This window comes from Thermobia domestica, chromosome 3 (assembly GCF_964235325.1).
Source record: "Thermobia domestica chromosome 3, izTheDome1.hap1.1, whole genome shotgun sequence".
Classification (NCBI taxonomy): domain Eukaryota; kingdom Metazoa; phylum Arthropoda; class Insecta; order Zygentoma; family Lepismatidae; genus Thermobia; species Thermobia domestica.
Window position 1 is genome coordinate 121653422 of NC_137456.1, and position 24408 is coordinate 121677829.

A 24408-nucleotide genomic window follows, 5' to 3' on the forward strand; every position below is an offset into this window, starting at 1 on the left:
AACGGTTGAGATTGATCAAATTAACTCTCTGCAGTAACTTGTAATGTCAAATGGGAAAACGAAAATACGAAGTGGATGTATATTTACTATGCAAGAAGGTTTGAAGGTACTGAACTAAACTTCCTCAGTCAAATTTCTTGAATTAAATCATGTTATGCTGCATGTATTACTGAAACAGTTATTTATGAAATGGGAACAACATTATATTTTCGAAAAAATTTCGTTCGAAGAAAACTCTGCCACAAAAGTACACTACTCTTTGTGGACTTTTTCATGAGAAATCAAATTGCTTATGCAAGATATTAGAATTTTTTATTGACATATTTATTAACGAGATTTCGAGCTAAATTCAACTCGTACTCACCTTTCTGAAAGTGAGATATCTAATGATAAAACTTACGAAAAACGAACGCACTCACATTAGTTAATTCAAATAAGCTCGCTCATTTACTATCCTGGAAATAACTTGTGCTAGATAAAAGAGGTTTATTACTGACATATTTGTTTACGAGATATAAAAAAATATCTTATGAGTTGTATTTGAGGAAATTGCCATATGAAACAAACCACTTCTCATGGATATCTTAATGAAACGTGATATACGCAAAACTATTTTTAAATGGTAGAGAAAATACTAATGAAATAATTAAAGTGATTCATGAACAGAATCTCTGAGTCATTTTTGAGAAAATCATCATAAAATAAAATCACCCAAACAGTAAACTACTCCTTGTGGATTTATTGATGAAAAATTACTTTACCCTTATTGAAGAGTAAGTAATGGAACATTTATTAATGAATTATGAACAAAATAGCGTGAGTAGTTTTTGAGAAAATCGTTCATAAATAACCAACGCTCAAGAGTAGACTACTGTTCGGAATTGTATTCTAGAAAAGTGATCTATACTATATTGCAGGTTGGTTGTTAATAAAACGCTGATTTATGAAATATGAACAAATTCATTTCAGCCGTTTGCGATAGGAAAAAATAGCTAATTTTGATTTTCACTCTTCAGAAAACTATCCTCATTTCTGGGTGTAGGAAGAAAATTCGAAAAACTCTTCTACAGAATCTTATATAAATTTTAAGTTTACAATCTTGGTCTCGACACGTTAAATGGTGATATGATTAACGTATCATATCACCTCTAGGCAACTGAACATATTTATATCGTAACAAACAGACCGGTAAACATCCAATGATTCGTTTCTTTGTATCTGTAGGTTATGAAACGTGCAAATCCCTTGAAATCACGAATATGATCATTTTTTAACAATCACTATATTTTTTTTCACCTGTAGTCGATCGAATTTAAAAAGTGATATGAGCGAAAGTGTTTCTAAAGTGAAAAGCATCAAAATATGTAATGGACGAATGTTCAGTTCGATGACTGCTTGTAGAATTCTATATATCCATAAACTATATGGTTTTGCATGTAGATTTTGTGTAGTGACGGCTTTAAATAAAATTTAATTTCTGATACTAGCAGCGTTCACCCCGCTTCGCTGGGGTCACCCCGGAACGCAATAAACTTTGTTACTTAGATAATTTTTACTTTTTCGCTTTCAAGTGATATGATAAAAACCATAGAAGATTGCAGTAAATGTTAACATTATATCGCCTGTCATTTATGTTAACCCGCCCCGCTTCGCTGCGGTCACCCCGGAACGCAATAAACGTTGTTACTTAGATAATTTTTACTTTTTCGCTTTCAAGTGATATGATAAAAACCATAGTAAATTGCAGTAAATGTTAACATTATATCGCCTGCCATTTATGTTAACCCGCCGAGTGACACGGTCATGCGGGTTGCATATAAATACGTTTATTTTTACCTATGATGAACTAACAAAGGATTTGTACGTTATGGACACTTGAATGGTCAATTATCTCAAGACACTGGTAATTGAAAATTAAAGTGATATGATAAAAACCATCTAGGGTCCAAATCCTAATAACCCCCCAAAAATGAAAGAAATTGGTTCAGCCGTATTAGCGTGATGAGGGAACAAAGGATTTGTGCGTTCTCTTTTATATATAAGATACAGTTTCCTAGTGTAAAACAAAACACAAAGTACTTGTGATAGATAATAGTGCAGTGACATTCCAAAATTAATTAAAATCTGTGCTGGAGTGCTTCTAGTATTGTACTTTGAACTTTGTTTCAAAAAAATCAACAAATCAAGAACAAAGTTCAATAAAAATGAAAATGCTGTGATGAAACTCAGTGCTTCCCTCTGTTATGGAAGTCAGTCCATAAGTAATGTTAAGTATAGTGAACACGATAGCCGCTATGCTGGCTACCACTGTAATTTCTCAAGTATGTTCAATTTTATGCCTGCAAGTGTATCACACATCAAGTTAAAAACAGTATCTGTTTACAATATTATGCATGGTGTTTACCTCGGTAATATATTGCAGCTTTAATTTCTTTTTTTATTTTATAAAATCGTAATAATGGCTCAAGTTCCAAAATACAGGATCTAAGATTTATGTCCCAAAGCAAGATACAATAACTCCATATATTTGAGCACGAAATTGCGGCGGAAACCTTTTCTTAGATTCAGAAATATAAGGCAATTTCATCTATGGTATCTTCATAGTTATACCGAAGAGGTTTGAGGACGTTAATAAGTATCGCAAATTGTTTGATTATGAACTTATAAGACTGAAAGTTAAGAAGATACTCATTTCATTATAAACAACGTATTTTACTCCAATTATCTTGTGATTGTATTCAATGTGCTTAAAACACAATATAAACTCTACTTAAAACGTATCTCAACGACCGAGCGACAACTAACTCGCAAGCATTTTGGTCTTTTATAGCCAATACAGCAGCCCCCCAAATGTAATCATACGTCATCAGACTTTATTTTTGGATTTAAAACCTAATGTCAAATAGTATGCAAATTTCTTTCAAAACGTTGTCACTAAGTTACAACAAATGCTTGTCCTGATTCTCCTGATACATCGAGCATTTGCCAAGTTCAGATTGGATCTTACATATGAGTCTCCCAGTTATCTTCTGCGAGTGATAATCGATCACTGGTTGTGAAGGAAACTTGTATGTGACCGAGTCTAAAAGAAGATTTCCTTATGTTTAACTGTGAAATTGTGAATGTCTTGAAGGTTTGAAGGTATTTCAAACTGTGTTGCACCATCAGAAAAAGAAACTACCTATAAACAGTTTTGTCTCTACTTGATGTTTCATGTATGTGAAAACAATTTATTTGTTGCAACTTTGTAGCAATTTCAGTAATGATATCTATAATAAGCGACTTCTGTAATTTATTCCACTTTATGTGTATGTTCTAAGAGTTATCTCGTGTCTCGCACTTTTTTGAATACATTTTCTTCGTACATTTTCAAATAGTATGTGCGTCACGCGAGGAAGACGTATGCAATTGTTAGGTTATCTGCGTCACTGTTAGGAGTATGTGCGTCACCGTTAGATGAATACAAACAAGAGGTGTGACACTGTTAGGTTATCTGCGTCACTGTTAGGAGTAGGTGTGTCACAGTTAGAAGAACACATACAATAACAAATATAATCACTATATATAAAACTACATCAACTGATTGTCATAAAATTAAGGGGTATTTCCGGTTCACGTGGAAAGTTGAAATTTGGCACGATTTTAGCTTTTCGAGACTAATTCACAGAAAAATTGCCTAAAGTGAATACTTTTAATTTTTTAGGGGGTCTAAAGGGGGATGAAGAAATTCTCCATGTTATTTAAAGACTTTTTTGGATCTATAAACTCATATTTTAGATACTTAGAATTGGAATATAAACTTGAAATTCGGTATGCCTGTACGTTTTCGTTAGCGTTGCCCAAATAAATCACCAAAAATAATAATTTCCAACTTTAGAGTGGTTTTGTGGGGAACTGAAAAATCTTGCACGTGATATTTATGTGGGCCACCTTCTACACCCGAAAATTATTGAGCACTTCCTGTAGAACTACAATGACTAAATTTGACATGATTATAGATTTTCGGTACTACGGACAGGAAAATTGCCAAAAGAGAATGTTTTTAATTTTTAAGAGGTCTAAAGGGGGAATGAAGAAATTCCCCATGTTATTTAAATGGGACATTTTTGGACCTATAATCTATATTTTAGACTTAGAACTGGAATAAAAACTTGAAATTCGGTATGCCTGTACGTTCTTGTTATCGTTACCTAAGTAAATCACAAAAAATAAAAATTTCTAACTTGAATAGGGTTTTATGGGAACTGAAAAATCTTTCTCATGTTATTCATATGGGATGTATTCTACAACCCAAAATGTTTAGGCAGTTCCGAAAGAATCAGAACAATGAAATTTGGCATGATTGTAACCTTCCGGTACTAATCGACAGAAAAATTGCCAAAAGTAAATATTTTTAGTTTTTAAGGAATCTAAAGAGGAGGTGAGGAGATTCCTACGTTGTTTAAAGGGGCGTTTTCTTGGGATACAATAGCCGAAGGTTAGGCACTTTATAAAGTAGTAAGTATATTTTGGCGCTCTCGACTTTGTCAAAAACTACAAATGGGAATTTAATCTCAAGTATCTCACTTAGCTATTATGTATCATTCTTGAAAAATGTAGTATACAAAAGAAAGACTTTAAGAGTTAATCATACTTTATATGCTATATGGAAAATTCTCAAATTAGCGGCAACATTGAGGAATAAAAGTGCTAAAAATATATATTTTTAAATATCATTCATTTTCTTTCAGTAAGTTCAGATACAGTTTGGAAGTATGTTTTGATATTAAGCAGAGCTTAATCAGCATAACTTTAGTTTTAAAAAAAAAAACTATTTGTTTTCCCGTGAAATATTAATTCATGCTAATGACATTTTTCCATGCTAATGACAAAGTACACACAATAGCCGATAGAAAGTGGTGTGCTATATGATTTTGCAAATAGTAATAGTTAGAAATCTAATCTTTTTTTTTTTGTTAATTACGGTCGTACGTGTCAATTTGTGTTGTAATTTTTATTTTTCTTTGCTGAAGTTTAAGTTAAACATTACAGCAAAAATTCACACCCATGACCGAAACCAATTAGAAACTGTATTTCTTACTACGACTATTTGCAAAATCAGAAATAAATAAAGCTTGATATTAAGACGTAAAAAAATATACGGGGAGATACTTAATCTAAAAACAAGGAAACAAAATTTGTCCAAAATCTCATAGTTTTGAAGTTATAGGCTGCCTGAGGCGTGGGAAAATGTATCTCAGAGATCTATGTTTTAAACACTATCAAACATACGGAGTGCTGATTAATAAATCACTTAGGAGCCCATACCAATTCGATTTAAAAATCGATTTTCCAACTGTGCGATGTGTGCGCAAGGGATTCCCCACAGGGATGATGAACCAAAAGTATTTCATTATTGGTTATTGTTGCAGGAACCTCTTGTACACGCATCGAACAGTTTTGAAACATGCATTTTTAAATATAATCTGTAGAACTTCCTAAGTGTTTTATTAAGACGCACTCATTTTGTTGGATAGTTGTTTAATAAAGGGATCTCTAAAATTCATTTTTTCATGCTTTCGGCAGCCCAAATCTCCGAAACTATGGGCTTTTGGCCAAAGTTCCAGAGACATTCTTATTTTAGCATCATGTATTTGCCCTTATTTTGTTTGTACACACTAATCTAATATGATATGTATTTTTAAACATATATCATAACTGTATTATCTATTAAAGTTTTATCAGAAAGTAGATGATTAGTGTTAAAGGTTCTTCGATTAATAAAACTCGCTATAAACGTTCAAAATTTACATTGGCATTCATCAGAATTAATTTTTCGGAACACGCTCTTTTATACTTTTTGGTTTGTATTTCTCATTTTGGCTTTTAACCCTTAACAGGAAACGCTATTTTCTTCGCTTACAGGAAATGTGTCTGTGGGACACGAACATGTATAAAGCGATATCTTTTTTTAAAAAAAACATATTTGTAATGTTAAATAATAGGAAGGTACTGAGAAAACCGATATATTGAGTGAATCAGTGTTGCCAATGTAATACAAAGAAAAACCATACGTGTCTGACAGACACATATTTCCTGTTAAGGGTTAAGTATGGCTTTTACTGTCCATTTTTCAGGAGTCAAGTTATCAAGTAGCGAAATTTCTTAGGAACAGTCATTGTATCGGTCACAATTTATTATTTTGTTTTTCTCACTGCCACTTCGGTAATTATTTCTTGCTGTCCGCAAGAACTTGATATTCAATAAATGTACCACGGTATGGTACGCAAATGTATTTTATAATTCTTTGGAAAACATATTCCCAGCACTTACGCATATATGATCTTCTAAAATCAAAATACCACCTCACATGTAATTAAATTTATGCTACTAGCTATTACATAGATCTAGTATCATCTTCCCGATGATTTTGAACTAAGGGCATCTGTTTTATTTATTTCTGTAATTTGATCTAGAAAAGGAATTACTTCCAATTCACTCTACATAGATTTTAATAAAATGTGTTTAACATCTAGGGTTTGTATGAAATACATTAGAATATCAAATCAAAGTTCTAAGCCATTTTGAAAGAAACTTCCTGCGAGGTACTTAAATGCTCCTTTGTATAGTACATAGTGCGCAATTCACTGGCTACATGCACACTACACCTTAACCTTTAATTCTCTTTAATACAACTCAAACACAAAGCAAACAGAGATCCTTTGTCATGTGCTAATAGAAAAAAGCTTTTATAGAAAACTCAGATATAAGCCGAAAACACCTAAATGGTTTTCTTTGAGTATAATCCCCACTGCCCGTTTTGACTCCTCTCTCTTGATCCCGCTAGTTTTGAAAATTAAAATTCATCGAATTAAAATTTAGTCAATATTTTCTATGTAATTTAAACTCCTACTATGAATTAGAATCCGCAGGTAAAGTTCTGGACCCTCCCCAAAAACAATTTCTGGGTACGTGCCTGTCAGTCATTTGTGAATCACGTAACCAGGCAAGTTTATTTTAAAAAAACAAATAATACTCTCAGGAAAGCAATAATAAACCTCAAATTAAATAAATTACAAAAGAATATAAATTAACGCCAAAATTTCCATGCTAATGACGAAATTGCATTTAATCGAGCTTGTACAACAACCCCTACCACATATTATTAAATACATTACTTGCATACCTTAAGTTCATAATGTATTGATTTACAGAAACAATATCGCACTGATTTAATAAATACTTTGATTTCCACAGTCTCCACACTATTGACAATCTATTTTGCCACCTTGCCGGAAAACCATACAAATACTTATGTAATGTCTATCTTGGGCAACAGTTTCCCTCCAACTGAACTGACCAACAAATGACACACGAAACCGTTCTAGTCGCACGGTTGCCTGGTCATATTTCTCTTTCCAGCGAACGGCATATCAATTTAAAATGCGCCTTTGCTGACGACTGCAGATATGGAAACAAAATTTTTAGTCTGTAAAAGAAGAATACATTGACTCGAAGCTATGTTTGAAGCTCAGTAAAGTTGAACATCGCCTAAAAGTTGTCGCTTAATCTCAGAGGAATACGGATACAAACAGCTACTTTATAACAACAAAAAACCGTGAAAATGTAGTTGATCACAGCCATACTAATGACATTCTCCATTTACTTTTAAATTTCGTACCAAACTATTTTCTACAAATAGTACATTTTGAGGAAGAAATGTTCATGGCATTGTTGAAGGAACTGAACTACACATATATTTCAATTCATGAGCAATTAGTGTCCTTGGTTTAAAATATATTAACTGGAGACATTTTCCCCCTAGTTTGAGAATCACCCATATATATTCTTAACCATACTGCGTATTGTGATTTTGCTGATCTCGTATTGGAAACTTCGAGTACTTTAGTGTCAATTTCATTTCGACGGCTGACGTGGATATCTTGCAGTGTCCACCTTTGTTTGCAAAGAAACAGTTTTCCTCTATTTTCTTGAAAAATACGCATGAGGATTTATACTCACCATTTCATTTTGTTCAGCTCTAGAAGATCTATCGATTGGTGTATGTGTCAACTTTGGACATTTTTTTCACTTTAATCGTTAATTATAATGTAGAATATATAGTATTTACTGTGCGGTGTTCTCACGAATACAGAATTTTCCTTTACTGTTTTAAAACGTATCAGACTGTTCGAAGTCTTAAACTTCGTTTTGTCATTATACAGAATATGTACACTTGGTTCTTAGAAGCCCACTTCATTAACGTTCTCGTAAATCAGAATCTAAAAATAAAATCATATTTCTACATTACAGCTCAGAAATTAGAACAATTAGAAAGAAAAATAACTTAAAGCATCTAATTTCTTACTTTTACACAAAATTGTAGTAATTCGTGATCGGCTTATCAGAAGAAAAGATATTTGAATATTCCATATTCTGTTACAGATGCTTTCTCCCTGACATGCTACTTCCCAGGTAATGTTATTCTTTCTTCTTAATGTATTTTAAAGTAAAAGAATATATTCCGTGTTATATATTTATTTCCGTTCAATTGTGTCGTGCAGTTTTACTATACGGGTCCATAGTATAAGTAGTAGGAATGGGTTAGAATCCAGGCAGGGGTTTGTTGCGTTCTGTTCTCGACATAAAATTGGAAAATTACAGACTTCATCAAATTTTTCCGTACATTTTACAATCTGTGGATCCGTACAATAAAACTGCACCAATGTTTCTAATAATTAATCACTTTGAGTGCACCGTTTACATATTGTCATATTTGTAATATATATGTATACTACAATTTAAACTGTGTACTTTTGAACTAATCAAAATGGTGGATATTATGGAATTCTAGCTACAATACGAAATTCTTTTTACTCTGTAATTTTTTTCTGTGATTTCTAGTTTTGCAAAAGATACACAACTATTGATGAAAATCTAACTAATATAAGCAAATTTTGCAAGATCTAAAAGTAGTGTGTTCATAACTGTTACAAGTATTAGGTCTCAAAGAAGTATCTGTATCACTGTTAGAAGTAGACATGATTTGATATTTAACTAAGAGCTTTATTTACTTTTATTTTTTACGTATACACAACATAAATTTCGTTATAAATAATGTTCCAACAGAGCTATCAATGATTGTTGACAAAAGTTCATTTCTGTCGATTTTCTCGGAAACTACTGATCCCCTCATTCATGTCATGCTTGTAAGTTCGATATGGCCTATCAACTAGCATACATCTTATTACTCGACAATAAAAAAAAAAAATTTAAGTGGTTATGTCGGACACAGGGGGACAAGGTAAGTACAGATATAATTTAGGCAAGGTTCTAGAACACAGGTCCCCTTCCCATTTAGCTGTAAAAAAGACAGAAAACAATGTGTCCTGCGAGGCTCTAACCCGGCTTCAGTCACTAACGCTCGTTCGGTAATATTATGTGAATTAAAAATTAAACTTTGGTACAGAAAGTAACCAACCTAGCTACTAACCAATATGGGGGACCTATGTTCCAAAACTTTCCCATAATTTACATTGAACTTTAAAAAAAGCCAACCTGACCTAACCTAAACCCTATCTAACCAAAATTAGGTAGGTGGGGGCAAAGATCCGCAGTTTTCACGTTTTTTCTTTTCTCGATTTATGGTCTTTAATTTCGAAACTCGAAATGCCACAAATTGATACTTTATTTATTCAGCTACATTGAACATCAATTTTAGAACCTGCAAAGTTACTGTGTTTGAGTGGGAATTTGATTTTATGGACCCATGCAATTTCGGACCTTTGCCCCATTGCATGGGGTAAAAATCCGCAAGTGAATTATAATGCGGATTGTTTCCCCACACAGAAAAAACAAAATTGTTACAAAACTTTTTGGTATTTTTACTGTATTAAACTGTGTTATAGTTACCATAATACATAAAATAGTTTTATTCGTGTATTTTAAATTGACAAGTAGGTCTCGATACTTAAATAACATTAGAAATTGAACAAAAAACTTTAGAACAGAAACAAATCACTCAGATCAGTCTTAAAACCTATCATATCTTTGAAACGAGTTGAAGTGCTTTCAATCGGTTTGGACAATTTCCTCACAACGTCGTCTTTATGAAAGAATGATTGTTCAACCGTTTCCTTGAATCGCATGGTGCGAGAAACCCTTTTATAGAAGACACCTATGTAGCCATCAACGTCAACTTCTATTATTTTAGCCACGTATAAACGGAATGATTTCGCTTTTCCATACACTTTGACCACAACAAAGTCACCGACTGCAAGCTCAGCTGGAATATTGTCGTTCTCAATTTCCGATTCACCACTGGATAGGGTTAGTGAAAATTCATAGTCGTCACTGCTCTCGTGAAGAGAAAATTGAGATTCTGATTCAGATGATGACAGTTCTTCACCAATTTTCTTTTTCGGATTACCAGTATTTTGAAAGAGTCTCTTTTTGGATTGTTTTGGTTTGTAGACATTTTTCTCTTGATCTACCTTCCTCTGTCGTAGTTCTTCAAGTCGTTCCTTGTGTGGTGTTGAAGTGAGAAGAGTCGATTTTAGACTTCTTCCTGTACGGTTTCTTTTAACACTTAGGCCTATTTTCGGAAGTGGAATAATATCATAGGGAGACACGGGTGACTGATCAGAATTAGAAGTTCCAGGCTCAAAGTGTTGCAGTGCAGCTCTGTTACTTGTTCTATCAACGGAAGATGGTCCAGGGATAGAATTACCGGGAGCAGTCACCTTATCGGAAGTTGAAGCCTCAAATGTTGCATTGTCCAGGGCAGACTTTTGTATGCTTCCATCAGAAGAAGCGGAAAGCAGAGTTGTAGGATGTTTCAAAGGAGCCGTGGAACGTATTCCATCTGAGGAGCTGGAAGAGACAGGATTAGGATTTCCTGGAATAGTTGCGTTGGTGGCTTCATTACCCATTGTTTCTGAAAGAGGAAGTTGAAAGTTTTCCAGCGATCTGTCTTCAAAACAGATTATTCCACGCAGGTCAGGATCTTCAAGATCAACCGTGTCAATTTCAATTTCTTGTTCTGTTACTGAAGCTGGTAAAAAGTCTTCATCAGTGAAAATATTGATATCCAGCGGATGAATTCCCGTTACTCGAAATCCATGAGTAGCTTTCTCTACTGTGGCTGTCTTCTCGAACGCTCGACTAAATATACCTGCTACATAATACTCCGTCAATACTTGACCAGGATTTGATGTGATCCAATTGTCGCACAAATCATCATAATAAGCTTTCAATGGTCTAAAGAAAGCACGGTCCAAAGGTTGGGTTCGGTGACTGCTATGAGGAGGAATACTAACCATGTGTATGTTGTTTTTCTTGGCCAAAGTAATAGCCTGGAGTGAAACATGCGATATATGATTATCTAAAATAAGCAAAACTGGGCTTTCTGCAGAAGGTTGAGTGTGTTTTTTGAAATGATCTAGATAAACTAAAAATGTCTCCACATTCATGTAACCAGAGTCGGTCACAGCCATTGCAGAACCGATTGGCCCATCTTTCAGAAGAAGTGGATTGTTCCTTTTTCGTGAAAATATGAAAAAAGGTGGAACATAATGTCCTGTAGCACTCATCGCACAAGCAACTGTCACTGTTTTTCCTTTGTCAGCAGACACATTTTTTGACACTTCTCGTTTACCTTTTGGAGCAACATGTTTAGGTAATTTATTCGGGACGGTTTGGAAACCACTTTCGTCCATGTTATAGATACGATTTGGCGGGAAGTGATACTTCTCCTGAATTTGTACCAAATTTTGAAAATACTGAGTCATCTGTTGCCTGTTGAATCCCATTGTTCTAGCAACACTTGTCTTTCTCGGAGTCCGCAGAGAGAGATGATTCCTCTTCATAAACTCCCTTGTCCAGTCCCTGCCAGCTAACTTCGATTCCTTTGAGAAGGAATGTGTGATTCCATTTCTTTCTGCATATTCGTAAGCAAGGAACCGTAGAGACTTCAATGTAAGTCCATAAAAACGGGCATCTAAATCTTTAAGATGTTGCACTATTTCCTTTTCTTGCTCTGGGGTGAACACACGTTTGAAACGTCCAAGTGACTTAACTCCGTTACCAACTTTTAATCTTTTACGAACTGTTGACTCATCAAATCCCAGAACTCTGCCGATTTCTCTTACAGACATACCATCTGCTTTCATTTGCTGCGCTTGTTGAAGAAGAGCATCGGTCAGCGGTCTTAAATCTTGTCTCTTTCTTTTGTAGTTCCTGCAACGAGAACGTGAAATTTGTATGAGAATTTCTAGCATTAGAAAATATTCTTTTTCAGAGATATTATAAACATTTGACAATAGTTCAGTGTATTCTCACGATTGCATGCGGTGTTGCCAAGAGACGATACGAGAAGAGACTTTGAGGCTGTCTCGTCTCGTCAAAACGCTGTATCGTCTCGTGTCTCGTCTCAAAAATAATTGGCCCGTCTCTTCTCGTTTTTGATCAAGATGAGACGAGACACGAAAAAGTCTCGTCTCGTGGCAATATTAAAGCATATATGATACCAGTCGAGACGAGAGTTTAAAGCTGTGTCGTCTCTTCTTATGAAAACACTGTCTCGTCTCGTTTTCGAGACGAGACAGGAGACGAAAAATGTCTCGTTTCCTGGCAACACTAATTACATATTACTGTTAGATCAAAATTTTATGGCTGAAAAGTAGGTCTACACTATGCTCTATTTTAGTTCAGTACTATAATTAATTCAGAAGGTATCAACATAAAAGGTCTAAATTTCCTTTTAGTTTCACACGATTCGACAAAGGAACAAACAGGAAAATTTTAAAAACATAATAGAGGTTGTATTCAATACATCGATATTCAAAACACAGGAAACTACCAAAATTTAAAACATTGACACTTCCAAAATTCAGCTAACGTCATGTTAGGTTAGACTTCCTTAGAAATAAGATTTTCGCTATATCGGTGTTTTGAGTGTCGCTCTCTTAATAGACACCCACTTAATGAAGTATATAAAGTCTGATATAGCCTATATGCAATTATAAAGTATGCCTAAGACAGAATTAATTTTTGAACAGAAGAAATTATTTAGTAATTCAATATGAATCCCCAACCACAAGCCAAATTTGGTATTGATTTAACTTAGTCCGTTAGTCTGTAGCCTCGAATATTAGTCTTCTTTTACACAGCACTTGCACAGCATAGTCACCGACATATGTATCGATATGGCCTATGTATATAGGTAGTAAGGTAGATTTTTCGAAGAATATATAACTTTTTATTTAAAAAACGTTCGAACGGGGTAAAGGTCCGCAGCGGATTTTTACCCCACTCTCTCCGCGGATTTTTACCCCATTTTGCCATTGTGGAAAACTCTGCTAATTCCCGCCAAACAACAATAGAGCTCGATGAACTGCCTCCATTAAAAAAATAATAAATCTTTAGGTATATCAAAAGAAACATAATAATACATAAATCTATAATAACACCGGCGTCAAAGAAGTGCATTGTTTATTCTAAATTACATCAAACTATGCGAAAACGTAACTTACCTCATAGCTTTAAAGGTTTTAGTTGTAAAGCAACAAGACTTCGTATGTCACCTCTCCTTGATGATAACTCGTGATCTGAAAAGCAGTGGTGCCAGTTCAATTCTAAACTAACCTGCAAACGCCCTGCGGATCTTTGCCCTCCGCGGATCTTTGCCCCCAAATACCCAACATTTTTGGTAAAAAAAAAAATGCTGGCCCCTCAGGCCGATATATGCCAAGTTTAAGTGTTAATAATACTTTTGAGCTATATTTCATGCACCATACTACATATTCTAGTTCTGCTAGTGTGTTAGGCTAGTTTTAGACGAAAGCATTTATCGTAGTATTTCTCGTAGCAGATGTGCTACCAAAAATCTCGTCTAATATTGTATGGTATCAAAAATATATTGTGTTTTTACACGATAGCATTTTGATAAGCATTTTGTCGTGACGTAGCAAACAAATCAGTATAGAAGAGCGTAATTATGGCTCCAAAACTAAAAACAGATATTTCAGTCACTATTTCTTCTGAAGCCCTTTCTTGCATATGCTTATTATGATACAAAGGACTTTTAACGGTGCAGTCATACTACATAGATCCATAGATTTTAAAATTTACAGAAGAAATTTCTAATATTTTAATAGAGTAGTGTATAAGTAATGGGAATATGGTGTGCACTTACATCTGAGATGCGTATTTACGTGGAAATATAGAAATTAAAGTCGAACCTGAAATGCACGTAATCTTCAATAAGCTGCCATAAAATTTTGGAAAGTCAGTAATTCCCCGTTTTGTATCGATAACAGAACCCAAAAAACAACTTCGGAGCTTCTAACCCGTTCCCACTACTACTACTACTACTACTACTACTACTATTACTCCTCCTACTTCTACTACTCTTACTATTACTATGCCTACTCCTACTGTTACTATTACTAAGTACTCCTACTTCTACTCGTACTACTACTTACTCCTTTTCCTACTACTACTACTACTACTACTACTACTACAACTACTACTACTACTACTTATCCAACTACTAGTACACCTACTACTACTTACTCCTCCTCCATCTACTACTACTTATACTACTTATACTATGGATCCGTATGGTAAACTACACGTTGCCAGCTGTCTTGAAGAAGACCTGTTAAAGTGAACCTGCACCGGAGAATGTAAGAGCACACCTCAAAAATGATTGCTGAAGGTACAATAAATGAAACGAGAAAGTCTTTTTTAATGAATTTCTGTGTGAATCCGTAAAGAGAAACTGCACGCTTTTAACTTTGTACAAACAAGGATGTCCCTCATATTTTTTAATCAACATAATAATAGTATCCCTACTCCAACTCATTTTTCTTTACTACAATTCAATTTCCCATACAAAACAAAGAGCATGGATATTTGACACAAAATTTTTGCTTCCTTTTAACACACCACGGCCCTGCAATCGGAGCAGAAATGCTAAGAATAATGTTACGAAATAGAGCAGGTTCTATCGACAAGAAATGCCATAGGATATGCCATGGCATGGGAAATGCTATAGCATTTGCTACTTTACACGGTAGGATATCGATGATACGATTTTTGCTACGATAAATGCTTCCGTCTAAAACTAGCCTTAAAGAAGCGTTTGACGAGTTTATATTTCAGTGTCAGTTTTATATTAATACGTGACATAACATATTTCTTACACAGCATCTATATTTAGGATTTAAAAACAAAAATTGTTTCTCTCGACGTATATTTCTTTTCGTAAAATGTTAATAATATTGTAAAATTTCGTATGAAATTTTAAACAGAAAGAGCACTTATTTCAAGCATTATTGTAAGCAATTCTATCCATCAATGCGAATAAATGTATTCATCTACAAATCAAATATTTATCATGAATTCCGCGTTTCCTTTTTTTACCTACCTGATGCTGATGTTTCATTAAAAGCACTAAACTATCAAAGATTATTTACATACGTATGTACATAAAGCCAGGAGCGAAACTGTTAAATATTTCTACTGAATTCAAGAACTCCATTTGAAGATAATTAAGAATAAATCTGCTGAACCTGACTTTGTTCGTAGTCATTTTATCTATATACGGGCACATAGTATATATAACCTCAGAATGTAAGCCCTCTGGAAGCGATTCATCTCAGCCCTTCTCCAGGTTTAATTTAATGATCTGACAACGGTGGTTTTCATCCATTTAATCCTATCATAATAAATTGATCGTTGACAACTCAATTTGACTCGCCAAGAATCAATTATTTTACACAGATTTAAATGGATAAAAACGACTGTTGCCAGATAGTACATGCAACATTGTTCGAGAGAATTCCCTTTCAAATAGGATTTTATCCAAAAAAAAATCGATATTAATTTTACAAAAAATCCTGACTTGATGGACAAAAATGAGGGTCATTTTTGAAAACAGCACTCCAAATTACATACAACGCAACGAAAACCTCTCTTGTATTTTACAAAATCGTCAATTTTTTGGGCCTGTACAATAGTTATATTACTACTTCAAGAGACACCCTACAGCACTCTTGTAGCTACATGATTAGTTCACATGCCATTTCGTGAGGGAGACACTGGATTGGTTTCAGGTAAGAACTCATGTGTTTCCGTTCCTACGAGACTTACATCTCACATAACCTTCATGCTGAAAAGGAATGATAAGCCCAACTCAACCAACCAGCAATCGTAATACACTCTAGCCGCCATAACCTCGGAGTTAGAAGAGAAAGAAACTTGGAACCGTAAGTTATCTTCTTCGTGAGAAAATTATTTTATTTTTGTTTCTTACTCATCTGTTTATTTAATTTTTTAATCTGATGAGCGGAAGAAAAATAGGTATATCTATATTTAGAAGGTATTTGAAAATTTGAAGGTCAAAAATTAATGATAATAAAACAAAACATAATCTTTAGTTTGTGATTTCAATTTTTTTGTTTAGACAGGGTACAGAAGCATCACAGGAGAAAAGTTACTGTCTTTGCCAGATGAACTTGAAAACGAACTTTGTCATATTTACACAAAGAAGGGGAATTGTTTAATAAACATGAACCGTTGGGACCGTCTGTCCTTCGTCATCCAATTCAGCACAATTAAGGCAAATAAACATTTTGCCTTGATGCATTACAGTGGAATGGATGGACAAAAACTATTTTTGATCTACAACAGTTTGACATTTACTTGACATGACAAGGTGTCCATAATAATTCAGTTGTAGTTTGTAAAAACTTGTTGACATTTAAGAGAGGTCGTTTTGTGCTTTTTCCAGTAATTAACATTGAGTTAAGTTAGATAACTTGTTCTTTTAAAATATCTATTTCTAAATAATAGGAACTAAAAATTTAAGAGAAAGTAATGCGTACCTGCAGAATATATTTCATTTGTTGGAAGAGAATTGAGGAAATTCTCGAAATAAAGTTTTCTAATTTCTAGATCATATACTTCTAGCAAAGTCATGTAATGCAATGTACTGACCCATCTATATAATTATAATAGGAAACAAAATTATGACGCACAAATGAATTTTAGAATTAAATCTGATACAACTCACAAATTCTATCTTAATAAAACCTCCTTTGAAGCTTGTGTGATGTAGAACATCTACATTAAACATTGCTCATAGACAAAAATATATTAGATTAGTATAACGTATAAGTAAAAGTGTTCTAATATGAAAGCCATCACTTTTCTACGTACGTACAGCCAAAATTCAAAAATGTGTCATGATCTATAAGGCACTCATCTGCAGGTGACCATGTAGTAGTTTTTATATTCACTTAAGGAATAGCAGAAAATTGAATCGCTCTTGTTAGTGTAAAGGGATTACTGTAACGGTACATAGTCTCACAGTAGTTCGCAGCTACTAAGTAATAACAAGTTATCCCATGTTAACGACCAGTATAACTTTAGCCTAGTCTTATCAACCCGTGGCTCGGAATCCTAGCAATCCTTATAGAAGCCGATACATAAGACGGTAACAAGCGTAACGGAATTTATCATACAAGAGTTTAAAGGGAAAAAAATTATTTCAGAACCAAGATCTTACCTTCAGAAGATGCAGCACGGATAAAAGAGCAAAATTTTTAAAAAAATCTTAAATTAGCAAATACTTTGGAGCAATATTTCGAGGAACGCAATTACTTTGCTTAATACAGGTTTCAATTACCTTATAACTTAAGCTGGTGTTCAAACTTTAAATGATCGCATCAATATCTCTTAAGGCGTACATTTATTATCGAACAACTTAATATCCATTATCACAGCAAGAACTTATTACAAATTTAGATATCACAGTACGTTTCACATATAGTTACAAGTATCCAAATGAAAGAAAGAAAAAATCAATTACAATTACTGAGGTTAGTATACACTGGAACGAGTTTCGCTTGGTTAACTTAGTTCAATGTTTTATAAAATTTCCACAAAAAGGTTTCTTCCTTAAAATGAATGGTTATTTAGTACAAAAAGGCTCCATTTAATTTAAACAGTTAATTGCCAAAAGTTGACTTCACCAATTATTCACCATAGCTGTAGTTCCAAATGATCATTAAAAGTTTCGTCATTTTAGAATTCGTAGTTACATTCGGCTGCCAAAGTTTACATACTCAAATTAATCACCATAAAACCTTGCATTACATACATATCAAATATTAAATAGGATTCATTATCACGTCCCGCCAAACGCGTGTCGGGACCCAGAAGTGTGAATATTCCATAACTAGTTACAGCCTCACCAAACGAGAGCACACGGAAACAGAGGATATTCATACATCATGTAAGTCATCTCTGTTTATTACGCAATACAAATACACTTTACCATTAAATTAACTTGGATTAAATAGGATTAAATCAGAGACACATCTGAAAGTACTAAAACTGCAACTTCCATTCAACCATAAAATTCATGTTTATTAATTGACACTAATAATTTCGCACTAAGGTTAGAAGTAAAACTATGGACAGCCGACGTAGCATTCGACAGAACAACGGGAACAGTGGTATTTAAACCTTCGCAAAGTACTAGGAAGACTTAACTTGGAAGTTAAAAACATTAACTTGGCAAACGGACGAAAATTGAAACAACTTGCATATTCACGAAAGACCATCCTTAATTTTAAAACCAAGCGAATATTACCCATCTATTACGTAATTGTAGTAACCACAGAAACATTTGGACATAGACTATTCTTGCGTGATAATATTAATTTATAAGTGAGAAGAGAAACTTGTAACATTGCGACCAGAGACAGATCAAACACTAAAATATTATAATCTAATAATTTACCATCAGCAGCTATATTTCGTACGAGAAGAAGGAGGGAGAGAGAGGCATAAAGAATGAGAGCATTAATCCGGATGATCACGGGGCCCGGCGCCAAGCCAGCAGCCCCGGGAGGGATCTGCTTATTCAGACATGCTGAGACTAGCCGTACACAACTTGAAACTGAATATAGTTAAAGTTACCATTACAAACAATTAGGAATACTCTGAATATTTGTATAATTATTATTGTTGTGATGTTTGGATTGGCAGATAATCTACGAATTCTATAAGATAGTATCTTTAATTAATTTTGAAGGTTTAAAATTTTGATAGGTTACTGTTCAAACTTAAATCTGATGTAACATCGTAATATTCTAGCGCGAATCCCCTCCAACTTCTTCCTTTTCGTTGACTTACTTATTCAGTATCCAATCCAATACAATATCCATATTGAGTGGTAAATTTAAGCATGCAGAAAGTTTATCATCATTACCTGTTTTGTGGCCACTAACGAGGAAACCTTTTCTGGTGTTACTCGAAATGTGGAATGAGACTATGATCAATCGATTTGTGTTAGTGAACATGAAAGCCCATAGGCGGGAAAAACCCTCGATCGCAACCGTTCCGTACTTATTGGGGGAAGAGTAGGGGCACTGCTAACACAACACGTTGTAGATAGTGAGACAATATGGCTCGAGTTCGATGAAATTATGCATAGAAACACAGTTAAACCTATACTACAATGTGACATTACATTTGACAATACTCTGACAAGTGAGCGCACAGACGTAGCATATAACGACAGAAGATATGGCGGATAAGCGCAAGTAAAAATGATCATATAATTGAGGAAAACGAAGGAGGGAAACGAGGTGTTTGTGCACTGTGCGGTGCAGAGTGATTATGGCAAGTCCTGTGGCCGCCTCCAGTTCCGTGAACGTGATGCATCTGTTGTCCTCAATAATCCGCTCCACTCTTGAAATGTTTACTGGTGTTGTCACAGTCACTTTCCTTCCAGAACTGGTTCCCTTCTCCGTTGATGTGCGGCCACTTTTCTAGCCGTCCACCCAGTTGTTTCAATTTTCGAAGGTGCACACTCGCGACACACTGCCACCAATCACCTATGAATATCCGTAGTCTCTACATCCTCTTTCCACAGAAACCACGTTGTCCAGCGCTGTCCTTGCTGAACAACTTCCATGTCGCCCGCTCTAGTACTTACAGCTGTTGGTGAAATGTGTTGTAGTTTCCAGGAATTACACTTCTCTGTATTGTTCTTCCACCTGAAGGCAGACCTAAGTACTACTTCCTTACAACTGTAATGACGAACTCAATGGTGGACCCTGAAAAAAGAAAAGAAGGAAATTTTAAATCAATATGGAACGCCCTTCGTAATTACTTTCTACAATCGTGTTTCTCAGTGCACGTCTAGTTTCAGAATTGGTCCGAAACATGTATATATCAACAAGAGATCTCCATTACCAGAACACCATGTTCGGAAATCATAAAGGCTTTTGTTCGCACTCGATCAAATTCACTGTAACGGTGTTCAACCGCAATCTGGAACAACAAGCAATGCAGCTACTTCAATTTGTGTTTCTAGTAGTTACTAGCTTGTTGATACAAACAAATGATAAAATTTCCTTCTCCATATGTGAATTAATTACAAATCGAAAATGCTGCGTTTGAAACAGGAAATTATTAAAGATCTACGTCTATTTTCTCCATACTATATTTGGATAATAACACCTATACAAACGAAAATATATTAAAAAGGAAACAAAATCTTTTATGCTAATTACAAATGCACAAATCGAACATATCTGTTGTAATACCATAATTTCAATCCAAAATACTAGAAATGCTTCACTTAAAAAAAGAAATTATTAAAAATATACCCTATTTTCTCAATACTACACTTGGATAATGTTTATATTTAAAAATGTTTGACTTCTAACTCCGCCTAGACACCGGGACGGATTTTGATGATTTTTTGGTACAGTCAGCAGCAAACGTATCCCCCGCCTAATTGTTATAACTCCATTAGGTCGGGTCTAGTACGCTTGCCGCTGTCACAAATATCTGGAAAGATGCAATCCAATTTAAAACTAACATTTCAACAAGTAGACGACAGTTGGTAAGCCTGTAAAGCACTGTGGATTTGATGAGCAAAGAAATTTCTCCATTTGAGAGTAATCTCTATTGTTTAGAGCGTGTTATTGAATGAGTGTTATCTATGTCATTGATATTATAATTCGTTGTGCGTATTATTTCACTACATTCTGTATGTAAGAAGAAAGGAAAATACACTGATTACACTGATTAGGAAATTGCTGAAATTAATTGAAAATATCAAATCTGGAAAGATTGAAGGAAATAAGTTTGTAAGTCTTCGTGTTCATTAACAGACCTACTTCAATTCCTAGTCATTTTCGTCATTTGAAACATCTCCTTCCTACTCCACATATCCACTATCTAAGATCTTGGATGTCACACTGAGTTTGAATTGAAATTGAAGTTGAAGCACGTTAAGCACGGTGATGACGAGTAATGAATGAAATGGTGGAATGAAGAAAGTGGGAGGTAAGGGGAGAACCCCGAAGAAACCCACGCACACGGTGTGAAAATCCTGGTTGGAGAAAGACTTTCACACGTACTATTCTGCTGTACCTTCGTAAGATGTGGAGTTCAAACGATAAGTTAACTCCTGCCTCACTGTTACGTTTCTTTCTTGTTTTCATCTCTCTAGAAATATATAGTGTTCTTTTTTAAGTCTTGTAGCTATGTTCAGTACTTATTAATAAAATGACATCCATAGTTTCTACTATAAGTACTGAGTTAACAATTTCTTACGCTGTTTAAGTCACTGACCTCTGAATTTGGTAGTTCTAGCCAACTGCTTATTTGTTTTCTTTTTTGTAAAATGTTTCTCAAATTTCTATCAATGGTTTCTTTATAGTAAATGGAATATAGAACGATTATTAAATATTATAATAAAACTTATAGCACTAGTTCTTATAGATAGAGTTTCTTAATAAAATACAAAATATTTGATAATTACTGTTAAATTAAATATACAGATTAAATAAATTCAAATGTAAAAATTTTCATAAAAATTTAAATATCTGTAAGTAAAAATATAACTATGCAAATCTGCATGTCACACTGGGTCATCGAGTATGTCCAGATCGCTAGGTTTTTCTGAGTCACCAGGTTTGTCCGAATGAAACTGAATCTGGAAAGCAAGACTCAGACTCATATGACGTGGAAAAGTTTTGGCAATGTGATCCAAGCTCCAGTAGCTGAGAAATAAGAGTATACGATATCAGTAGCAAAGAACTCTTTTGCAAGATGAGTAATCTAAATATGATATTGTTTGTATTCAGTTTTATTTTCCTTCTTTTCTTTTTTATCAGAAACACTTTTCAAGTTTGGTGTTAATGCTAAATTGATTAACAATTTTCAGTACTGAAAAAGTGTTAAGTAAACTGTTCAACTAAATCTAGGTTAGCTGTGGAAAAGGTAGGGAAAACAAGTTTTAAAGATTATGAATGTACCTATAGAAAATCTGGTGCCAGTGTTTTGTAAGCTATTGACAAAATAGTGGCTAGAGAGGAAAGAAATATTTTGAAAAGTGAAACTGAACAATATTTCAGCACTCAAGCTTAAATTGCTATTAGTGTGATAAATTACATTTAATGTAAGACAAATCTGTTACTAAATTCACATCTTGAGTGTTGATAAAGTGAAATGTTATGTATTGTTCACAATATTAAACATAATAAGTCATTTTTTATATCAAGAAAAAACTTATATGACAGCACTAATACTATAAATATGTATCTATATTAAACAAATGAAAAACGACTTGTCTATCATAAAGAGATTTGGCTCAACCGTTTGAAAGCATTTTTGCACATAGTTAACATATACTTCGAACTGGGTTGTTGTTAGGTCATATTTATTGAAATGCATATCCTAAGAAAGAAGACGGAGTTCAAAATGTATGCCAAAAGTAGATTTCCTCACATTAAGATGATGAAACTTTGTATATAAATTTCTAACCAAAAGCGAGTGAGTATGTGTTCAAGCCTTTTAAGAAAATCTGCATTTAAAGAAAGAAAAGGAGAATCGCTCTAACTGTTTCTCAATATTTAAGAATGACATCGAGGTCGTATGTGTTGTCATCATAGCAAAACGGATGAACGTTTGAAATTATTTCTTTTAACATAGCGAATTTAGGAATTGACTCCAGTTGGTTTTTATCATGTTACATTCATAACATGATAAATGTTATGTTAGAGTGTATTATAAGGGGAAAAGGGGAGTTTAGAAGGTATACAAAAGACAGAGCATCTCATGAGCACATTATCTTAGAGAGATGAGACTTAGTATATAAACACTTTATCTTTTTTAAAAAACGTGAACACATTCTCCATTGTCTTCAAAAATTCCGCTTTTAAGGTGAAAGAGGGCAACTTCCAAATATTTGTTCAATACATAGAAGTGGCATCGATGTCTGTCTAATCAGCAAGGGAAAACGGGAAAACCGCTTAAAATTAAATTTTGAACATGTTTAGTATTTACTAGTAAATGGTCAGCTGGCGACCACTGGAAATTTGATCAACTTGAACATTATTTAGAGGCCGATCAACTCAGCCCAAATATAACATTTTAGATGGAAGTTCTCACGGGGCCAGAAGTAACGAGGGTTTGAAGTTTAGCATTGAAAGTCAATAGAAACTGCAGTTAATAGAAACAGATTTTAATACATGAACATGTATTGATTTTTCACCCTGCCGTTCATTCGTTTATTACTCGTACCTAAACTGCTCAGCTACGCTGTAAATGTTGCTGACCGATTAAGGCTGCATCAAAATTTGTTTCTTATTGAGTTTTAATGCTTAACTTCATTTCAAATTCCCATAATTTTTCTCCGTGTACTTTCACCTCAAAAGCTGTTCATGCGTAGTTTCCTATTCTTTAAATAGTGTCCAAGTTTACCAGGCCAGTGATCATTTCTTAGTTATCACGAGCCAGGTTTTTATCATGTTACTTTCAATACAAAGCATATTCTAAGCGGGGAAAGGAATATGTAAAATGTACGCCAAACAATAGAGTATATCACGAACCATTCATCAAAGGAACATGAAACTCGACATATAAACTCATTATTCAAAATGTATGACCTGCTATACATTTTTCGAAAATTCCACATCTGGGGCCATTGCTATTTTATTTTCAGATTTTGTAGTCAAACAAAGCCAAAGCAAGGATACGTTTTAACTATTTAAAATGAATCTTGAACATAGCACTTGAATTTACCTAAGCTTTGATCGTTTTGGTTTGATTGAAATGAGTGCCCAATTGGGGGAAGAGATTTAAAAATTTTACAAAAAATATTTTCAAACCTTTTTTTGGGAAAAAACGGGAATATCATCTAGTTTGAATCTGGTTTTTAAAGACTTAACCAGTCAATAATTTTAAAGGAATTTTTGTTCTATTTCATGATGTTTAGAATATATTCAAGAATGTTTCGACGCAATATTAGGAATCTAAATACACACTTTTTAGGAAGCTAAGTCACGAAGTCACAAAGCTAAAAGTTATGTGTCACGATATCGTGATGTAATTATGTGT